The sequence below is a fragment of the Phlebotomus argentipes genome, unplaced genomic scaffold (genome assembly GCF_947086385.1).
Source record: "Phlebotomus argentipes unplaced genomic scaffold, Phlebotomus argentipes genome assembly contig_33, whole genome shotgun sequence".
In the NCBI taxonomy this organism is placed as follows: Eukaryota; Metazoa; Arthropoda; class Insecta; order Diptera; family Psychodidae; genus Phlebotomus; species Phlebotomus argentipes.
In genome coordinates, this window is record NW_026776167.1 from 734,443 (window position 1) to 754,130 (window position 19,688).

Below are 19,688 nucleotides of genomic sequence, written 5' to 3' on the forward strand. Positions count from 1 at the left end.
AGATTTTGGCGTATTCACCGGCATTATTCTGCATAGTCACTCACAACAGTGACGCGAGTTTTGATTTAATGAAATTTCTGTGAAGAAACACATAAGTTATTGACAATAAATTATTATAAAAATGTATAATTACTATTTTATTACACAAACTCACAACTGTTCAATTCGCCTGAAACAATTATCATTTTTTTTCTCGAGCTTCCTTTCTCGTGAATCTTAACCGCAATCAAAAGCTCTTAATTTGCGCTTTTGAATAAAAAGATATCGCATTTTTGCTGTAGAGATTAAAATAACTAACTACATGGAAGAGTGTACTAAATATAGTGTAGAATCATTTGTGAATGGCTAAGCTGCACCTAACGAAGCTTTTTCACGCTTCTCTTCTGCCAACAGAAACGACGCTATATGGTACTTTCACATGGTGTTTATATCGTAAGAAACGATGCCCGGGACAAAATGCTAAAAGAAAGAGGAAGAACTTTTTAATGCTATTAATTTATCGTTTATCCCACTTTTGTTGTGACACACTATCGCGCGTTAGAACTGGAGGTAAATCTCTCTAAGGCTGACTTTACACTCACCAGGCACGACAGTTCAAATGGAGCCAATGAACACCATAGCGCAAAAAGCTCATCCGCCATTCAGTGAAAATCTCTTGAGTTTCACCATGAGCTGAAATGACTGGCGAGAGTGTGACAATAATGTGTAATTATGGAATAATCTCGAGACGCGATGACACAAATTTTCTCGACGAGCGAATGTAAAATTGCACGTGTCGATGTATTTAAAATCCCTGGGAAAATATACACTTTCCTCGCTCTTTTATTGCCTCAAAATGGGGTAATTGTGTTCGCTGCTGCAACATCTGTCGACACGAAGAATGACTGCAATGAAAAGCTGCACCCTTCCACGTACTCGGCCACTCCCTCGCACAGTTTTTACGACACTCTTCAATGGCCAAGGTGGTGTCTTAAGTCACTAACGGAGACGAAAAACTACCTTCAATCCATGTGCACACCTTTAAGTAGATGATCGGACACCCATTTTTTGCCCATAATACTAAATTAGTGAAGTTTATAACTAAACCTGAAGTTGGATTTGAACGTCATGATCTGCAAGAAGATCAAGAAAAAGAGGAAGTAAAAATTATCTGAAAGTTCAATTTTAGATATAATTAATCTACATTAAAATTGTTTTGGTATTTCACGCAGGTACACAAAAGCTGAGAGTTGAATTCATTATTCGCAAGGAAAACATCAAAATCCTCCATCCTTTGGATAATAAATTGAGAAAAATTTCAATAAATCCATAAATTTCTTAACTAAAAATTACTTTTGCCTAATATAGTCTCATCCCTTAGGCCGATAAATCCTATCCCGAGAAGACTCTCTACTGAAGGTGATCCAAGAGATGGAGGTATCACAAATTTGGCACACGGAGTCGAGTCGGCAGAACCCAAAATGAGGCAAGGATGCTTATCACGAAAATCATCCCTTCTCATCATCCAAAAATATCACGCATCACTTGGTTCGGCTGCGGGAACGCTTGGAGGAGAAGGTTTACACCCCCGAATCACCATCATTTACCACCTGGTGTCCGCGGAAATTTCACCAAGGAAAATCAATTTGCGGCAGAACCCGTATGCCTCATGAGGGAAAATGTTGATCCTTCAATCTCTCCACCATCCCAAACCGATATTCTCTTTGAGTTGCTCTTCCACTGATGCCGGGGAGATTATTATGTTTGTGCCTAATAACCAGGATGTCATGGTACATAATTTCAATTTATAACAAACCCTGAGCAAGTCTCTCAAGCCTATACATAATTTTGTACAAATTCACCCTCAAAAACTCACCCCATGACAATATTGAATGTAATTAAATTTAATTTGTACATACCATACACGAAATACCTATTTATCCCACCATGGCAAATGTAGATTTTAGTAAATATTGCTAAGCAGAAATTCATGCTAAACTTACGCTTCCCCCAGCCCTCGGGACATTGGGATGCTGCAAAAACCAATTTAAATTTAATCATTTTGTGACCACATATGGATTGTAGATAATTTAATTATACAGTTAGGGAAGATCGAACTGTTTGATTGCATTCTTTTCTAACTGATTTTGTGTTACTCAAAATGTAATTCATACTGTAATTAATTTTATTGTTTGCTTTTAAAATATAATTTTGAAAAAAATAATAATGAAGTAGACACTTAGACATTTTTTCTCATACATAGAAAAACTATATATTGAAGGGATAAATAAATAAACCGTGAATTTGGTAGAAACTTTAATGATTTCATTAACGAGCAACGGAAATTTTGTTCACCTAAATTGCTGACTGGTTTATTGACAGAAAATCTAGTGATTTTGAGCAAATATTCAACTAAGCAAAATTTTGATCAATGCTTAAACGGTTCTTCCATAAGTGTGTAAGATACATTGTATTTATGGAGTAATGCACAAATAATCTTTTGATGGAAGTATAATGTTCAGAGTCTGTTGTAAGCGCGAAAACACATTGTTTCCTTAAACAGACATAAAATTTTACATTAAATAATATGAAGGCACCAGCAAAGATGTGCTTCCATGTGGCAATGGATATAGGCAAATGAGATTCTTTGCCACATTTACTTCATTGACTTTAAATATTCCATTCCCGTAAGCATCGAGACTGTCGATACTTTACATTCCATTATCTTCTAGAAAATGCAGAGGCAAAGCCTCAAGAGATTTGAAGAAAGTCCTCTACTCTGCTGGCAAAATATCTCCACACACACACATAGAAAAGTATATATGTAGTTGTAAAAAAGTTACATTAACAAAGTCGTTTGAAACACGGAGTGTAATCGTAATTTCATTGCAGCAATAACTTTAAGACTTTCTCGAGAAAAGATTAGACAGTGATTATGTTTTAGAGCTACAGACTCCACAAGATAAAATTGGTCATTTCTTTTTCATAACTCTACTCATGAATTATTAAACTATTGGGACTGGAATTTTAAAACCAACCGACAAAGTGCCGCGAATATTTTCGAAGTACATTGTTTTTAAGATTTTATTAATAGTATGAACAAATCTTTTAATGTTTTTCAAAGATAAAATGAAAAAGTTCCATCTAATTTTTGTAGCCAAATTTATAAAAGTTCTCATTAATATATGAACATCAATAAATTCTTGAACAAGACACAAGTTTAATTGCAAAAATTGCCCTGACAGATTTTTTTTTCTTTGTGCTCGCCAAGTTCCTCAAGATCCGCACAGGGGGGAAATGATAGATAAAATTACATAAGAAATTTATACAATGGCAAAATCCTGAAGACTTCAAAATCCACTGGAGAATTGATAAAATGACTATAGGAGTTCCTTGTATATTTCGATATCAATTCCTTTTCTCATCCATTCGCTATATTGATTTTCCCTTCTCTGATACCCGTGCCACATAATAAGACATTCCAACTCACCAATTCATTTACCATAATCTACCCCAGTCTGCAGAAGCCATTCACTATTTTATTCATAGACACTCGACTCGGCCCATGCGAATTGCTGTATGACCAAAATTTCACTCACAACTGCCTTCGCACATGACACATGTATTTTCTTCGTGAGCACAAGCAAACTTTTGGCCATATTTTCTCCATGTACAGACCAAAAATTCAACCACTCCAAACCCATAGTTTTGCCTCAAGATGAGCATTTTGTGTGTGATGTCGCAATGCGGTGAAAATGCTCGCAAGAAGACACACTCCATTCTTTCCAATCTCTCCCTGACATATTGCGAGGGTGGGGACTTTCTCTATAGCCACGTCTGCCTCCAACCCCCAAAATCACGTCACACTGCTAAATTGCCGTTTATTCCTCACTCAAGCACCCACCCAGAGCCACCCACAGAAATATGAGGGAATGGTGGGAATGTTGCCACAAAAAAGGACATTTCATAGTTTCTTCACTGTCTTGCATGCCGTCACAATTGATGGTGTCGTGTTGCGCAAAATTGCCCGAAAGTGAAACCACATCACCATTGAGCGTCTCACCCTCTCAGAGAGTACCCACCGAATCCAATGCTGAGCGAAAGCTCACAATTTGCCTGAAGTCCACTTGGACATATAAAGAAGTCAATTTGCTGCAGATAAAAATCACGAGAGAAGCTTTTGAGCTCACCCCACACTCGCAAATTGTCAAAGCACGTGGAGCTTTGTACAAATTGCAATATTTATACTCATTAGAAGAGTCCTCCTTGGACACTTGCCTCAATTTGTTTATCGTATTAAAATGAAATAAAAGTACTTGGTAAAGGGATTTCAGGGCTTTTCTTTTGGGCCACGAGAAGAGCCACTAGAGCAACAAGTCACAAGTCTTCGCATCCATGAACCGGAAAATGCCGACAACTAAAAGGAATGATATAAAAAAACACCAAACTTATAGGCGAAAATAGAATTTCCGTAGAGAAATCTCCAGTGATTTTCTCTCTCAATTTACTTAGTTTCCAACTCTGTTGCATTGTTTAATGCGATCTGTAATGCTACATAGGAGTGAGAATTAATGGCGCACCACACATACAATGAGAAACCGCGCCCAGGAATTGGATCAGAAATATGCCAAAGGGACGACCCATATGAATATTATTCCCTCTGCCTTTCGTGTCAAACTTCGTGCGATACAATAGATGAGTGAAAACTGTCCCTTGTTGCGATGCCGGATAGAATTACTGTGCATATGCATAGAGTGTGTCATTTCTGCACAGTCCCAACATAATGGAATAGAAGCGCATTCTATCAAATCCTCGTCTATCTTACGGTCAACTTTAGAGAGTTGTTGTGTGGAGAATGACATTGACTGAGGAACAACGGAATGTACATCATTTGAATACTAATTAACGACTTGACCAAATAATTTTATTGTGTAACATGGTAGGGAGTTTTACATTCTGCTGATGCTAGTGGGCAATGGGAAAATTTCCATTCATCTAACGGAGGATACTAAAATGAAAAGGACATGATAAGCAAGAGCATAGTTAAACTTATGGGTACGCTGAGCTCCATATACAACTCGAAAAGTGGCAAACTCGATTGGAAGCTGTATTAAGAAACAATGCATTCGGATTTTAACGTGAGCTCATTTACGACGGACGGACGGACGGACAGATAGCGAACGGGAGAACTCGAAAAAAACCTCCCCCATTTTTTAAATCAGATTTCTTCAAATTGAGCCTTCCAGGGGCTATTTTTAGATTTTGAGAGAATAGATTTCTACGTATTCGCAAATAGAGCGACTTTAGGCGAAGCTCAATAGCTGAGGAAAAGGAAAATAACTTTCCTAACAAGCAATGTTAGTTATGTAAACACATTACAAACTATTCCACACATTCGCTGCGATGGAAGCAATTTTGATTTACATATTTGCATCATGATTTAATTTGAGCTAAATGGAATGCAGAATGTGTCTCTCATTAGCTATCTCACATGTAAGAATGCTGTCTAATTTTCTCTCAATACAATTGAAATATTTACTTCAGTCTGTTGTGTGATTGGATTTATCAATTGAAAAATATCAAATTATTTCGTACCTGGATTTGTCTAATGTATAACAATTGACTAATACGCGAGAATGTTCTTGCATTTTTTATCTAATTTAAGCTCCTATTTTTGGTCTAATATGGAATACATTTTATGGTTTCTCCCTCAATCATAAGATGATGAAAAAGTATTTATCTAGCCCCTGTGAACACGGAAATTTTAATATTTTAAACATCAAATTGCTTTTTACACTCGAAAATACCTCTTGTGAAAGTGTTGGAGCAAAAAAAGTTCATCTCGAGGGTGTCTAAAACGAACATTGAGCGCACATTGACTAAATGTGAGGCTCTTTAGCCAGTTGAGTGTATATCAATATTTCCATCTTGTAAAATTAATGAATTCCCCAAATATGTTTTCACACGGGAAAATTCATTAACTCAATTATCGAAACAGAAACTCTTTTTATATAAACTATTACACGCGATAAACATGAGCTGTAAAATAGGCAATTGGCGTGAAATTAAATGCAGTTTTTATGTGGAAAATAATTACGTTCCAATAAAAGAGCTTTTTGTCACTCGTTTTGTTACAAGTGTTTAATTAATAAATTGAATCCAATTTCTGTGAAAAATTATATGTATACAGCACTAGTTGTTTGCGTAAGCATAAATTAACAAATACTTGTCGGTAATTGCATACGCGATAGTCAAAATGAAAATGAATGATATATGTCTTTCAATAAATCCCATGGGGTGAATTTTTTCAACACTGTCCAATTTTAGTACAAGATAAATAGTTCAATGCCGCTGCAGTGGACAAATTTGGAATTATACAGCAAACAAATTGAACGATTTGTGGGTAAATTAAAACGGAAATTTATCACACTATTCCAGCCCATCATTCTCTATAGTGTTGAAGATGGAGGGAAATTGCATTTGGTGGCCTAAACTCCCCTTTTCTCTTCGCCCATATTCGGGAATCATATCAATTTGATATTGAATTACGAGACGAATCATAGTGGTGGTCACTTGAATAGGATGCATTTATGTAGGTATGTATGTATGTATAAAGGTATTTTCTATCCACCAAATATGGGTAGTATTTGCGTGTGTGAATGAGATGAAGTAATACAACGCTGCTGGGAAGCGTATTTCTGTTTATCATTTATCAATTCCCCCTACATTCAATACTCCGCACAGAGCTGGATTTTCATAGGTGACAGAGTGGCATCGAGGGAAGCGTAACAAGAGATAGGCAGATCTGTGCAAGTGAGAACTCCTAACATATATGTACCCACTCATTCTGCCAAATGTCCGGATGTGTCCTTCAACAAATCATTGTGATGGCTATTCTTGATTTTGACGCAAGTGCCACAGAAAATCACAACACGCAGTTCGTTCGTGATTACCGGATATTAAACTCAAATTGGACACCGATTTGCTCACACCCGAGAATATTTCATGATTATCTAATATATTTGACCAAATATTTGCTGAAAACAATTCACACCGCATGATGATATGGTGAAATTAATTCGACCACCCATTTTGATAGTGCGGTGTTTGCCAGCTTAAGCACTTCCGGATGTATGGGTGTTTCCACTTGAAATTGCGTCAGCGGAGATTGATATTTCAAAGTGATGACACCCTTGGGGCATTTACTCGTATTTCGCAATTATTCATACAGTATCACGACACTATTTTTCTGTTAAATTTATTTGACATCGTGATAGAAATATGATAAGCAAATCTCGCTCTATAGTTGGTGTTGAATATTAAATTTTACACATTTCACACACTCTTACTTACACACTTATATAGGTATTAACGTCCCATTGAATGACATAGCTTTCTCCATTAGAGGAAATCTTCGAGACAGATTTATTTTTACGGTAGCAGATTGTCAGTTTGTCGATCAACCATAAGTGTTGCTAAAAACTCCACATTTAGGAATAAGGAGATTCTTAAGGATGCTCTAAATTGCCATTAAAAGACTTAATTTTTCTCGCGTTCTACTGTGTTCGAACATTTACAATCGGTGAGATTCGAATACACGACTATATAGCATTCCACAATATTAAAAGTGCTTCTAAATCAATTGGGAAATCATTTCAAATTTTTTACTTACTTAATTTATTATTTCGCTGTTCGTACCGTTAAGTTTTTTTGCAAGAAACTTTTGAAAAATATCTACATTCCAATTGGCGGAGCTCTTTTGTGTGAGAGACCGAGCAAATACTTCTAGTCATAATCATGATTAAAGAATAAAAATGTCCTGAATAGAAGAAATTTGTATTAATATAAATGCAAACATTTCATGAAATACAGAGTGCTAATGACTTTGAAATACTTTTCCAACTGGCGCTAGTTTCATGAATTCCTAGAATCGAGACTGTTTGTGGTCAATTAATTCGGGGAGTGTGCACTAAAATATGTATTAATGTAGCGTGGCGGGAAAATGTAAATGGATTTATTTCCATCAACTGTACGTAAATATCTAAACATGCATCTAATAATGCAGGCAAATAATTTTCATGTAATTAAAATTCTGAAAATTCACCATTAATTTTCCCCCTCGGCAAATATGCAGTGCTTTGCACCATAAGTTTTCACAGCTTTTGCGGGGTGGAGAAGACTGAAGTAACGATGTTTCCTCCCATTTGGCCCGCTTTCTCACAGCAACACATAAGAGAAATTTGATGAAACTTCAAACTATTTCACATTGTTGTCCTTTCTCGCTTCGTCTTGCACTTTGTGTCTGGAGAAAATGGCAATGGAGCAAATGCGATGTTGCTGAGAGGGTGAAGGGGAAATGATGATGATGATGAAGAATGAGAAAATTCACACGAGTTGGAAGACAAATGGCAAGAAATTCAGCAGCGAGTGCATTTCATTTTCATTAAAATTAAAACGTGGAAATTGTTAATTTTCCTCTCTATTCCACATTTCTCATCCTGACAAATTCTCGAGATGTATTCCATTTGAATGTCGACACTCAACGAGTGTCGAAAGGAACAGTTTGAATTCTCTCAATTTACGGGACGTTAGAGATATTTTCATACGGTTTCCATTTTTGATACTATCGCAAAACTAACACGTGATATGGATACGATTTTTTTTCATAATCTTAGTACTTTTAAAATTCTGATCTTAATTAATCAACTTTGTCTACTTTTATCAATTGAATGAATAATTATAAAAAAATCGGAAAACCTGTCTAAGATGTTTTATATGATGTCATGAATCCGATATCTTTGTTGATTACCCAAATGTCTCAAGGCTGTATAAATAGTGTTTTCAATATTGAATGAGTCGAGAGGAAAGAAAACTTTATAGAGTATTTTTCTATACAGCACAAAGTTTTATTTAATAAAATTTCATTCAATTGTTTTTGGATCCCTTTCACAACTGCTCGTTTTGCAAGTTTTACTCTCTACTTTACTTTATCTTTGCTTGTTGTTTCACATTCTCAGAAAAACCCAGAAATTAGATTTTCCACTGCAATTCTTTGCCTCTTTCCGCCTTATTTTTATAATTAATTCACTGTTATCTTAGTGTGTCTCATAAGACATGAGAAGAGAAAAATGTTCGTCATGTTCTTGAAATTTGAAGATTTTCCTAATGTCATCTCATATCGTATACTTGTAGACTTCGCATTTGCAAGTAATTTTCATATTTAAATTTATAGCACTTTACGTATATTATTACACAGTACATCAAAAGTATTACATCTATGATAGTAACGAATAATGTAATACTGAAGACTGTTTCTTTGGGAATGACACAAATTGTTTACTGGCTAGATGTTCGTCGAAAAAAGAGACTTTCCCAAAACTTCACACATTTTCCCACAGGTATCACTTGTTCTTGGTGGCGCCTTATTTATTGCGGGTAATTTTTCAACGATCCCCACTTTTTCAGAGGAAATGCCATATATTTTCTCACCCTCACAAGTTTTCTGTTTGGGTGTTTTGTACCATCTTCTGAGACAGAGAGAGAGTGAGAGGATGTGAGTGTTTATAAATGGGCATTGAGATTCCGATTGATTTGTTTTTTTACCTACCATTCATTTTCATTGAGAAATAAATTGCGCCAACAAAAGCTTTTCACTTCCTTTCTTTGGACGGCGCGTCTTTTCAGCACTTTTTGCCCCTCCTGGTGAGTACGCCTGTTCTTTGCCTCCCTCTCATGCACAATCCACGATGGAATGCGCCACAAATTGTGTTGAAACACTCCACTACAAAAATTTGTGGACGTTAGAAAGCAAAAGTTTTGCATCCAACTTTCTATTTTGTAACATGTTTCAATAAGAAAGTTCTAATTGTACAATTTACCGTTTCACTCCTGAACCTAAGCTGACCATTACACAAAACGGAATACTTGCATATCATCAGATATAATTTTTTAAGCACATTTTGGTTCTTATTCGAAGGTCAGCGACTGTATGAACCTGTTCCACAATGAGAAAAACCATGAGCGCCCTTCGGTTGAGCTTTCTGGAGGGGTGGCAACTGAGTTGCTCACCTAATTTCCCCCGCGAGAGTGGCAAAGACAATGGCAGGGGGCTTTTGTGTGCCCCGAAATGAATGACTATTGAAAGCGCGCGCTTGGAGAACTTCTAGGTTGTGTACTTTGGGGTGTAACGAGGCATGGAAAAAATCACTCTAGGGAAATTGTCGGAAGATTTATCCACACACAGCATCACATGTGATTTCATGGGGGTGTGATATGGAAAAGTGTGCCAAACTTAATGCTGTGGGGTGTTATAGGTAGGAAATAATGAGAGGAAGAGACACCTCAAATGTGTGAGAATTGATGTGAAATATTGCATGTGATTTGCCGCTTCAGCAATTGTGCTGTTTTTGGCTTTTAAATATATATTTTTTGCTCAGTGAGAATGTTGGAATTCATGTCATTTCATCAAATTTATGGATTTAATGCCTTGGTTATGTGAATTTTCTTTCTCGTTGGGGGAACAAAGAAAGACTTCATGGGAGTTTTGGAGTGACTGGAATTGCTCCCATGTGGTTGCATATTTTTCGACTTTAAGCCTCCCTCGTTCGCATCATTCAATATAATATTCACAGAGAATGAATAAACCACGCTCTGTGCGGAGCTTTTCCGTTGCACCCAGAGAACATTTAAAACCTATGGCATGTGAGCTTTCGATGGTGTGGATTGAGGAGGGGAAAAAAGCATAATTTTGCAGAGGGCAAAATGCCAACTCGACAATATATCATTGTCCCAAACTAAATTCCCTATCATATATCATTCAGTTCCCTTACCAATAAGTCCTCTCAAACTATTCCAGTTGTAAATAACATTTACAACAATTTGTAATTGCAAGTTTGCTTTACTTTTCTCCGCGCTATAAAAATTTCATTTTTTCACGGAGGATTTAACGCAAGAGAAGCAGAAGCTCTTCTGCGGAATGCTGCCGCAACTTCTTCATCATGGGCTGGATGAAATATACATATATAAGTGATTGTTTTGTTGAAGACAAGGTTGCAGAAGGGTGAGATATGTAATGGATTTATTGGCATATTCATTGAAATATTTTCATAAAACATAATTTTCCCCACTCGTGAATACACACAAAAGGCTGAGTTATCGATATACGAGATATCGTTTTTATTGACTTACCCATCATCGACTGTGTGAGGATACTATATTATCCCATATTAGCACTTTAAGAGGGGTGAATTTCGAATGGATACATATTGATTGACTACTTTCGCAACGTACAGTACACAGGCATTGTCTACATCGCAATCGATTATATAAGTTTTTGTTTGCGATACACTCAGTCGGACGAGTGTCATTTCTCCATCCGAGAGTACGATTTTGCACAAACAGTGAATGCGAGGCGTTCGGCTGATAGGAATAAATAAAGTTTATTTGCAGTCGACAGCTCTGAAAGCTTGCCTGGGTGCTTTCAATTGGTCTGACGATTCCCTTCTCCGTGGTATCAAACAATTGTTTGAGAGCTTCACACTCTCAAATAACACTAGGCAACAAAAATGACACTTTTTTCTGCCCTTTTTTTGAGGTGTGGATTTTCTGATTCCTTGAGTCATCAGCTTTTCAACGGTACCTTCCTTTTTTCCCTAGACCCTCAAGTTTTCCTTTTAGAGCCTATTTTCCATTTTCCCCTATTTTCACCCACTTTGCCGCACTTATGTGCTCATATCTCGCCCAATTTTCCACGGATTTTCCTCAAATTAGGCTCAAATGATAGCTATTGAAATTACCTACTACTTTGTAAAACATTGTGAGTGTTTTAGATCACTCCTTGTTGGTCAAAAATGATCTTTTGTGAACCACTAGGTAAAAAATTCACCGGGTTTTTTACCACTTTTTTCTAAATATCTCCGAAACGAAGAAACTTTTATGTTGGATTATTTTTCCTATGTGTAGAGCACTTCAGGGGATGCATTTCCTCCATACATGCCGAAGTGATATTTCTTCTCTATCTGCCGGAAAAACGAGGTTTTCCCTCGACAAATTTTGCTTTTTTATGCTACGCGCACCCGCTAAAAAATTGAAAGAAGGTACATTTTGCTGTTTACGCACTCATTTAGATAATGATAATGCTTAGATGTTAAAATAAAAGAGAAAAAAAGCCAATATCTCGACTTTTTAGCTATTTTAGGTATTTTTTTGGTCTTAATGACAACTACTCCATAAAAAACACAAAAAATTCACTTAAAATAGCTAAAAAGTCGAGATATTGGCTTTTTTTCTCTTTTATTTTAACATCTAAGCATTATCATTATCTAAATGAGTGCGTAAACAGCAAAATGTACCTTCTTTCAATTTTTTAGCGGGTGCGCGTAGCATAAAAAAGCAAAATTTGTCGAGGGAAAACCTCGTTTTTCCGGCAGATAGAGAAGAAATATCACTTCGGCATGTATGGAGGAAATGCATCCCCTGAAGTGCTCTACACATAGGAAAAATAATCCAACATAAAAGTTTCTTCGTTTCGGAGATATTTAGAAAAAAGTGGTAAAAAACCCGGTGAATTTTTTACCTAGTGGTTCACAAAAGATCATTTTTGACCAACAAGGAGTGATCTAAAACACTCACAATGTTTTACAAAGTAGTAGGTAATTTCAATAGCTATCATTTGAGCCTAATTTGAGGAAAATCCGTGGAAAATTGGGCGAGATATGAGCACATAAGTGCGGCAAAGTGGGTGAAAATAGGGGAAAATGGAAAATAGGCTCTAAAAGGAAAACTTGAGGGTCTAGGGAAAAAAGGAAGGTACCGTTGAAAATCTGATGACTCAAGGAATCAGAAAATCCACACCTCAAAAAAAGGGCAGAAAAGTGTTGCACAGTGTAATTTGTACTCTCGAGAAAACATTGACACCAAACATTGTGAGCCCTACGTTTTTTTTCCACTCCATCCACCATGCTAAATGTATGAGTGTGGGATTTGTGTGAATTGTGGCAACCATTCTCTTTCCTAAGACTTCTTAGAGGGTGTGTTCATCAAATACTCATTGACTGCCTTAATGGGAGGTGGGATAGACTGTTTTGTACTCAGTATCTTGTTTGCCTTCAAAGATAAGTAGCTTTTCCCTATCCAACTTCACCCCGATCAACAGTTTCTCCGCACCTCAGGAATATTGGTTTTTAATTTAATTTATTGGAAATTAATTTTCAAAGTGACTCTGCGGCAGCGGTGAAGTTTTTATCCCTTTTCGACGCATCAAACTCATACATCCGACATCAACGCGGATCTCTGAAGGCGACAATTAGGTTGAACTTACGTTTCGGTCGCCCTGATTGCTCAAAATGAATCTCCCCCGGCAATTACACATGGTATTAAATAAAGTCTGCGTACCGATGGTGTGAGGGACGCTCTGGTCGGATTAACTACTATGGCAATAGACAGAAATTGGCCTCGAGAGAGCCGTCAGTGGAATTTCAGCCTGTGCTGCTGATGCCACCCTCATCTAGGGAAATTGATTAAATTCACATGCGGCAGAGTCATTATGCAAAGGGAATTTTCACTGCGGCAAACATGGGAAGGAGGAGATTTTGATGTGACACTTGCGGTCTGAAAGGGTGGAACTCAAGGGTTGATATATACAACTCAAATATTACCATATTTCCTCCACCAGAAAATTACCACAATAAACGGATGGATTTTATCATATTACTCACTATCTCGATGTCTTATGCCACATTTGCACAAGTGACTCACTAAATTGTGCGGAATAATTACATTAATTCTCATTCTTTGAACTATGATTGAATGCTATAGGCTGTTACGAAATTCAATTAACTGCGTTAGCGGAAGTGCTTCAATGCATATCAAATTTATAGAGTTCACTTCATCAAATTGATTGATATAAGTTGGGTGGAGTTTTCACTTCAAACAACAGGATTAAATTTTGCCTGACAATACAAAACAGTTTAAATTTTATACACAGAAAAACCGCATATTTTACTTAATAATCTTAATGAATGCAATGAAAATTAAACATACCTTCATGTAACCGTTATTCTTTGACACAAAACTTATCTGCATTTATTTAAAAGATTTTAGAAATTCAAAAATTAAAAGAATGCTTTTAAAAGACTCTTCATCATCATTTCATGGCTTCACTGTATTCCTTAATATATGAATAACTTAGAAGAGCACTTTCTGAAGTATATGCACACGTGTACACACTTGGGTATACATTTGAATCAAAATGAACTGCAGTGAATCAATTCACATTCCAATGCTCTCATCTTCGACTGTCGTCTTGCAGACATCTCAATTTGCCGTCAATCATGCTTAGTTGCCAAACATGCCATACGATGATAACGATTCCAAAGCAAAGATCCAGTCAACGATGGTCTTGTTCAAGCGAATGCAAGCATCGATAAATCTCAGTTGAGAATACATTGCAATTTTTCATGTGGGACAAATTCGATGGACAATGGAAATGGCACTTTGTGTACGGCGCTCCATTCAGCATATAATGAAAGCTGTGGAGGAGAACATAGTTTGGTTATGTCATCAAACAATGTGCCATCATCAACCCTCCACAGGAGCCAATTTGAAATTCACCCTTGATGGTCAGTCAGTTGAATCATGAGTGTGTGAAATTTATATAGCACAAAAGGAGAATGAGCGCCCTCACCGACATTCAACCTCCATCTCATCAACTGCAAACCTATGGTCTTTCCACCTCTTTAAATAACAACACACAGGGCGTTGCGTTTGGAAATTTGTGAAAATTTGGAATAGTGAGATTGAGGTGAGCACACACAATCGCACTGTCTCGCTCTTCAGTGGCAATACCACAATCAGGTTAATTTTGATTTAAGCTCATCTGAGCACACAGCTATCTAATCACAACTATCGATTCTATAAGATACGACACACATTTGCCAATGGCCGCCCAATACCTTTGCTGAACATACACGTACGTATTTATCGTCTTTTGGACGGCTCGGGCAACAAATCAAATGGATTCGTTTCTCAACATTTTGCTCAAGCACAGCCACTCTTGCCCAGTAGCGTACTGTGCGCTTTCGCGTCTGACTAAAGTTTTTGAGACAAGTTGAATTTAAAGAAAAGCCCGGGGAAAATGCTCTTTTTCTTGACAGAACACAGCGTTAGAAGAGATAATCTGTAGGAGCAGGCTTCCCAAATCGTCCTCTGTCTTCGTTACGCCACTGACCTTGTGGATGACCCGATAAGTCTTGTATGTCGAGTGGATTGTTGTATTAAATTACTCAGCTAACATTACGTTTCTCACATGAGCCCATATTCAGATTTCCCACCATTTAAGATACCCATGTATATATGCATTCGATCCGGCTATAAATTGATTGGATTTACTACCCAAAACCACAGTGTCAATAATTCTAAGGGGCTCCAGCACCTTGGGCCCTTTCATCCCCAGCTCCACAGCACTTCAAACAACATCACTGCGAAGATCGGGTTATTTAACCATCAAGCGAGTAAATATGAACCGAAACACATGCAAGTCGGACAGATTGACGGATGGCAAAAGGGGTTGACGAAACCCTTGAAAATGTCTCCTCACACCTTGTTATGATACTGAATTAATTGAAGCAAGTTGCATACATTTCCTAAATGCCCTGCTTGTGAACCTCAATCAATAGTGAAACACGGAGGATCTCGTCATTTTGGTCTTACCACTCAAAGTGGACTTATGGAATTTTCACCCCATTTCGGGTGAAATTATAAGAAAGTCCTCAGGGCTAGAAACTCAGACTTACTGACGAAGAGAACTTTCTAGGCACTCCCGTTGAAAATTTCCAGGTACATCCTAAAGACCCAGCAAAGCAACGTATATGATATTATGCATAATTAACTCCATTCTTCTGGAGTATATTTCACAAATTTCCCCCCAAAATCTATTTCTCTCTCCATGACTTAACTAAGAACAAAAGACTGGGCTCTTCCACATCCAAATTTCATCTGTAATTGCTCACAAATAAATTTCATTGAATGGGTAGCACACAAATTCATTAAACTGAATAAATTGATTGAGCGTAAATTTCATTGATTTCGCCTGTGTTCCAAAATAAATATTCATGACAATAAGCTCCACTCAGTGTGTTTTAATGATGTGGAAATTGGGGATACTAAGTGAACAATTTATCTCAATAGATGCATTGAATTAGACTAAACACCCACATAAACATCAGTACGTTATTGAATTGTATAGAGCAATAGAAGTAGAGAGAGATAGCGAATTAGAAAATATGTGTTTCACAGATATGTAAATAGTGATGGAATTATTTACTTTTTCAACTACTAATTGGCTTTACATTTTCCAAAATATTCAACAAATCAGATGTTCTGCTTATATGAAAAAGGACGATGTTGGATTGAAATATCACATCAATGTCACACATTTTCTTCATTTTTCTTTACTGTCACGCGGAGAAAAATTAATTAAAGCAAGTAGGAGAATTAAATTTTCCCTTTTCATAGATACAGTAAAATGCAATCTGCTTTCCCAATCTGAGTGTCCCCCTCAAGGTATTTCCATGAGTTCTACCGTCGTAATGCAATTAAAAATCTACAAAGTAACTTTTTCCATTTACAGTGGTTTCTCTGCCACTTGTCATCATGGCGAAAAATATTGCATCTCTTCTACTACCAATTGCGGAATGGAGACGTCAGGTAGTTTTATTGAGAATCATAATCATAAAAGTTTCTTTATTATTGCATTATTTGCCCTTCCATCAGAAGTCATGTATGAATTTCACATTCTGTGAATACTTTGTAAAATTATTATCGCATTTTTACATCCTCTCTCTCTGTTTATCTACTTTAAGTTCTCACGGGGATTTTTCTGTGTGGGTGGGGAAAAAAACAAATTTGCCTAATGGGGAAAAACATCAAAAAATCCACAATATTTTCGTATATCAATTTCAATGAACACACGAAGCTATAACTCATACAAAATTGATCCTAAAAATAAAATATACCCCCTGAATTCATTTCCATTGATATAATGAAGATATGTTGGTGAATAGGCGATAAAAGAAGCCAAAACCACACCCACTGAGTGGCTCTCAAAGCTGCCCATTATGGGCACGTCATGTCTAATTGTACATTAACTGTGATATGGTTCTTCGGCACGAAGGAAAGCGTCAAGGATAAGAGGTGAAAATTGAAATAAATTCCACTCACTTCGGCGACTACAGTACATCTCGGTGCAATAACCATTTAAATAGCTTTTTACTTGCTTCATTCGAATTTGTGTGTACATAGAATTTGCCTTTTATTATGTCCCTCTGCTTATATGATGATTGAATTTAATTATCCATTTATTTCACAGCATTTCTGAATTGAGTAATATAATAATGGATGCAAAATTTGGCCATAAACCATAATAGCAAAGTAATCAACATTAGTTTGCAAACAACATCAATACCTGGTGCCAAATGCTGACCCGATGCATTTCAGAAATCCCATATGTTAGGCCAGATTTCGAATCATTTGCCCATGTCTTTACAGGTATACATGGTGATTGAAATGTATGTACTTTGCTCATTGATTATATTCCCATGAATTCAGCTTACCTCGAACAATCTCATAATATGTATTAGTTTTGAATGATTAGAATAGTAATGTATATGTAATTTATGCTAAAAAGCATGTAGTTGATGGGAAATTACATTCACATGGCAGACCACATATTATTTCTCAACTCTCTTTTGAGTCTTATTTGCAGCCTCGAACGAATACTATAACATTATATATGGGCAGAATCGTAGAATAGATAAAATACGCACATTGAGCACTTGGCAAAGGTGTGGCAATTTGCATATTTGAGTCTCCTTTCGTTAGGAAAATTAGATTAATATCTTCACGAAAGGAGGCAATATTGCAGGAACGGCTCGGCCACACCTTATCGCAATTGCCACAATTCCGGTGCTCCATGGCGACTGGTGGGTAAATTTAGTAAAAGACGCGGAGGCAGAAAAAGAGATGGTAATTAGCAAGTCAATCCCCTTGAATATCCTTCCACTCCTTTAGCCATAAATTATAATTGACATGAAATTTCTCTCTCTTCAAGTTTTTCGACTCTCCATCAGCCACTTGTTCTTGAGCCGATGCGGGAAGAGAGTTCGGGGGTATTTATTCCCCTGAGAATGGAAAAGGGGGCAAGATCAAAATGACTATCCATGGCAATCCATGGTGAAACCGTTGAATGATTCATCAGGAATCTCACTTTCTCAGGCATTTTTTCTTCTACGCCACTCCCACTTAGGGTGGGAATTTCTCCCTTGGGTTGTGCAAAAATTATTGAAATCATTAATCAAGTGAATCGTTTTTTAATGATTTTAAGAGCACACACCATGAGCACAAAGCACAAAATAAATTAGGAGAACGAGAAGCAAAGGAGCAAATGTCAGAATATGCACACATCTGAGAATCGTAAGAGAGTGATAAGAGCACATTTTAATGGTCAAAAGTTAGCCCTGATTTCACATTGTGGACTTGCTGACATTCTAGGGAAGAGATAAATGACTGTGAATTTTTTCTTTGGTGAAATCTCCATTTATGGCTAATTGAATTTGAGGGTGTGTGTAAACAACTCCCAAAAAATTGCACGCAATGAGAAAGTCTAAGCTCTTCTATAGCAATATGTTGTGTTGTTGAGTGATTAGTTAGTTAAGCTTAAGCTCAATTTTCTCAGTGGTCGATCGAAAAGACAATGTTCTAAAATCGAGTACTTAAGTATAGAATATGGATAATTATGATATCTTGAAAACGTCAATTTGTATTACTAGACAAACCATGATCATGGTCTGTGATGTGCGATCACAATGAATTTAAGATCATTAAAGTGCTCTCGTAAAATAAAATACCGAAGATCCTCTTTCGAGTATGTTACATTAAGTAAACCACTGAAATCCCAGCTCCCCATAAAGTGAGCGACGCGTGTACTTATCACGCATTTTTTGTGTGAACTTGGAAAGCTCGGCAAAGGGGTTGTAAGCAAAAAACAACTGTATGTGGGTGTGAGAAAAAATCCGATTTATCACTGTCAGATCCACCCTTTAATTAGACCACCATTACTTTTATTTCGCATTGTGGTGAAATATGATGAAATACGAGTACCGCACCATTCAAATGGGCATCTCAACTGACCAGACATAAGGAGCATAGCAAAAAGCCCTTGATTGTCAATTCCGTTTAATGTTCTATTCATTATAATCGATTTTATGCATCTCATGGCCTTCATATTGGGCTGGAAGAAACTCAATTGGCGCTGTTTAAGACTGAAGGCAATGGAAAAACGCCTATTTGCAATTACTTTACTCGAGAGTGTGGACAAGTTGGAAATTTTAATTGGATAAAAATTAATTATCACCCTCAATTGATTGATAAAGAGCCTGAGTGCGTCCTCCAATCAATTTTGTACGGATGTGTATATTGCAAATTCAATCATGATTTCCCCTAATTTACACTTGTGTCTCTTTATCGAAAGTGACATCCAGTCAATCAATTGTCAGCTTCAGTTTACCACTCCGGAATTTCAATTTCACCCCTCGAAAGTGAGGAAAGTACCCACTGTAGTGGTGTTTTTTGCCCAGAGAATCACCCTAAAATTTCCCATTCATGTGGAAATAATGAGGACAAGAGACAGTGAAGAAGGAAAACTAATTCTTTGA

The 19,688-nt window shown here is 36.8% G+C and overlaps 1 protein-coding gene across 2 annotated transcripts in view; it reads right to left on the reverse strand.

Annotated features, from left to right (window-relative positions):
- Nucleotides 1–215: 215 nt before the first annotated feature.
- The window catches only part of LOC132256965 (frataxin homolog, mitochondrial), a 31,065-nt gene continuing 11,592 nt past the window's right edge, over nucleotides 216–19,688 (reverse strand). The window contains exon 3 of one of the 2 annotated variants that reach the window (XM_059753602.1): nucleotides 216–459. The gene's annotated coding sequence lies outside the window, so the exon portion shown is untranslated. Of the gene's footprint in view, nucleotides 460–816; nucleotides 1,113–19,688 lie in introns of those variants that run through there. The other variant, XM_059753601.1, reaches the window with a different exon arrangement.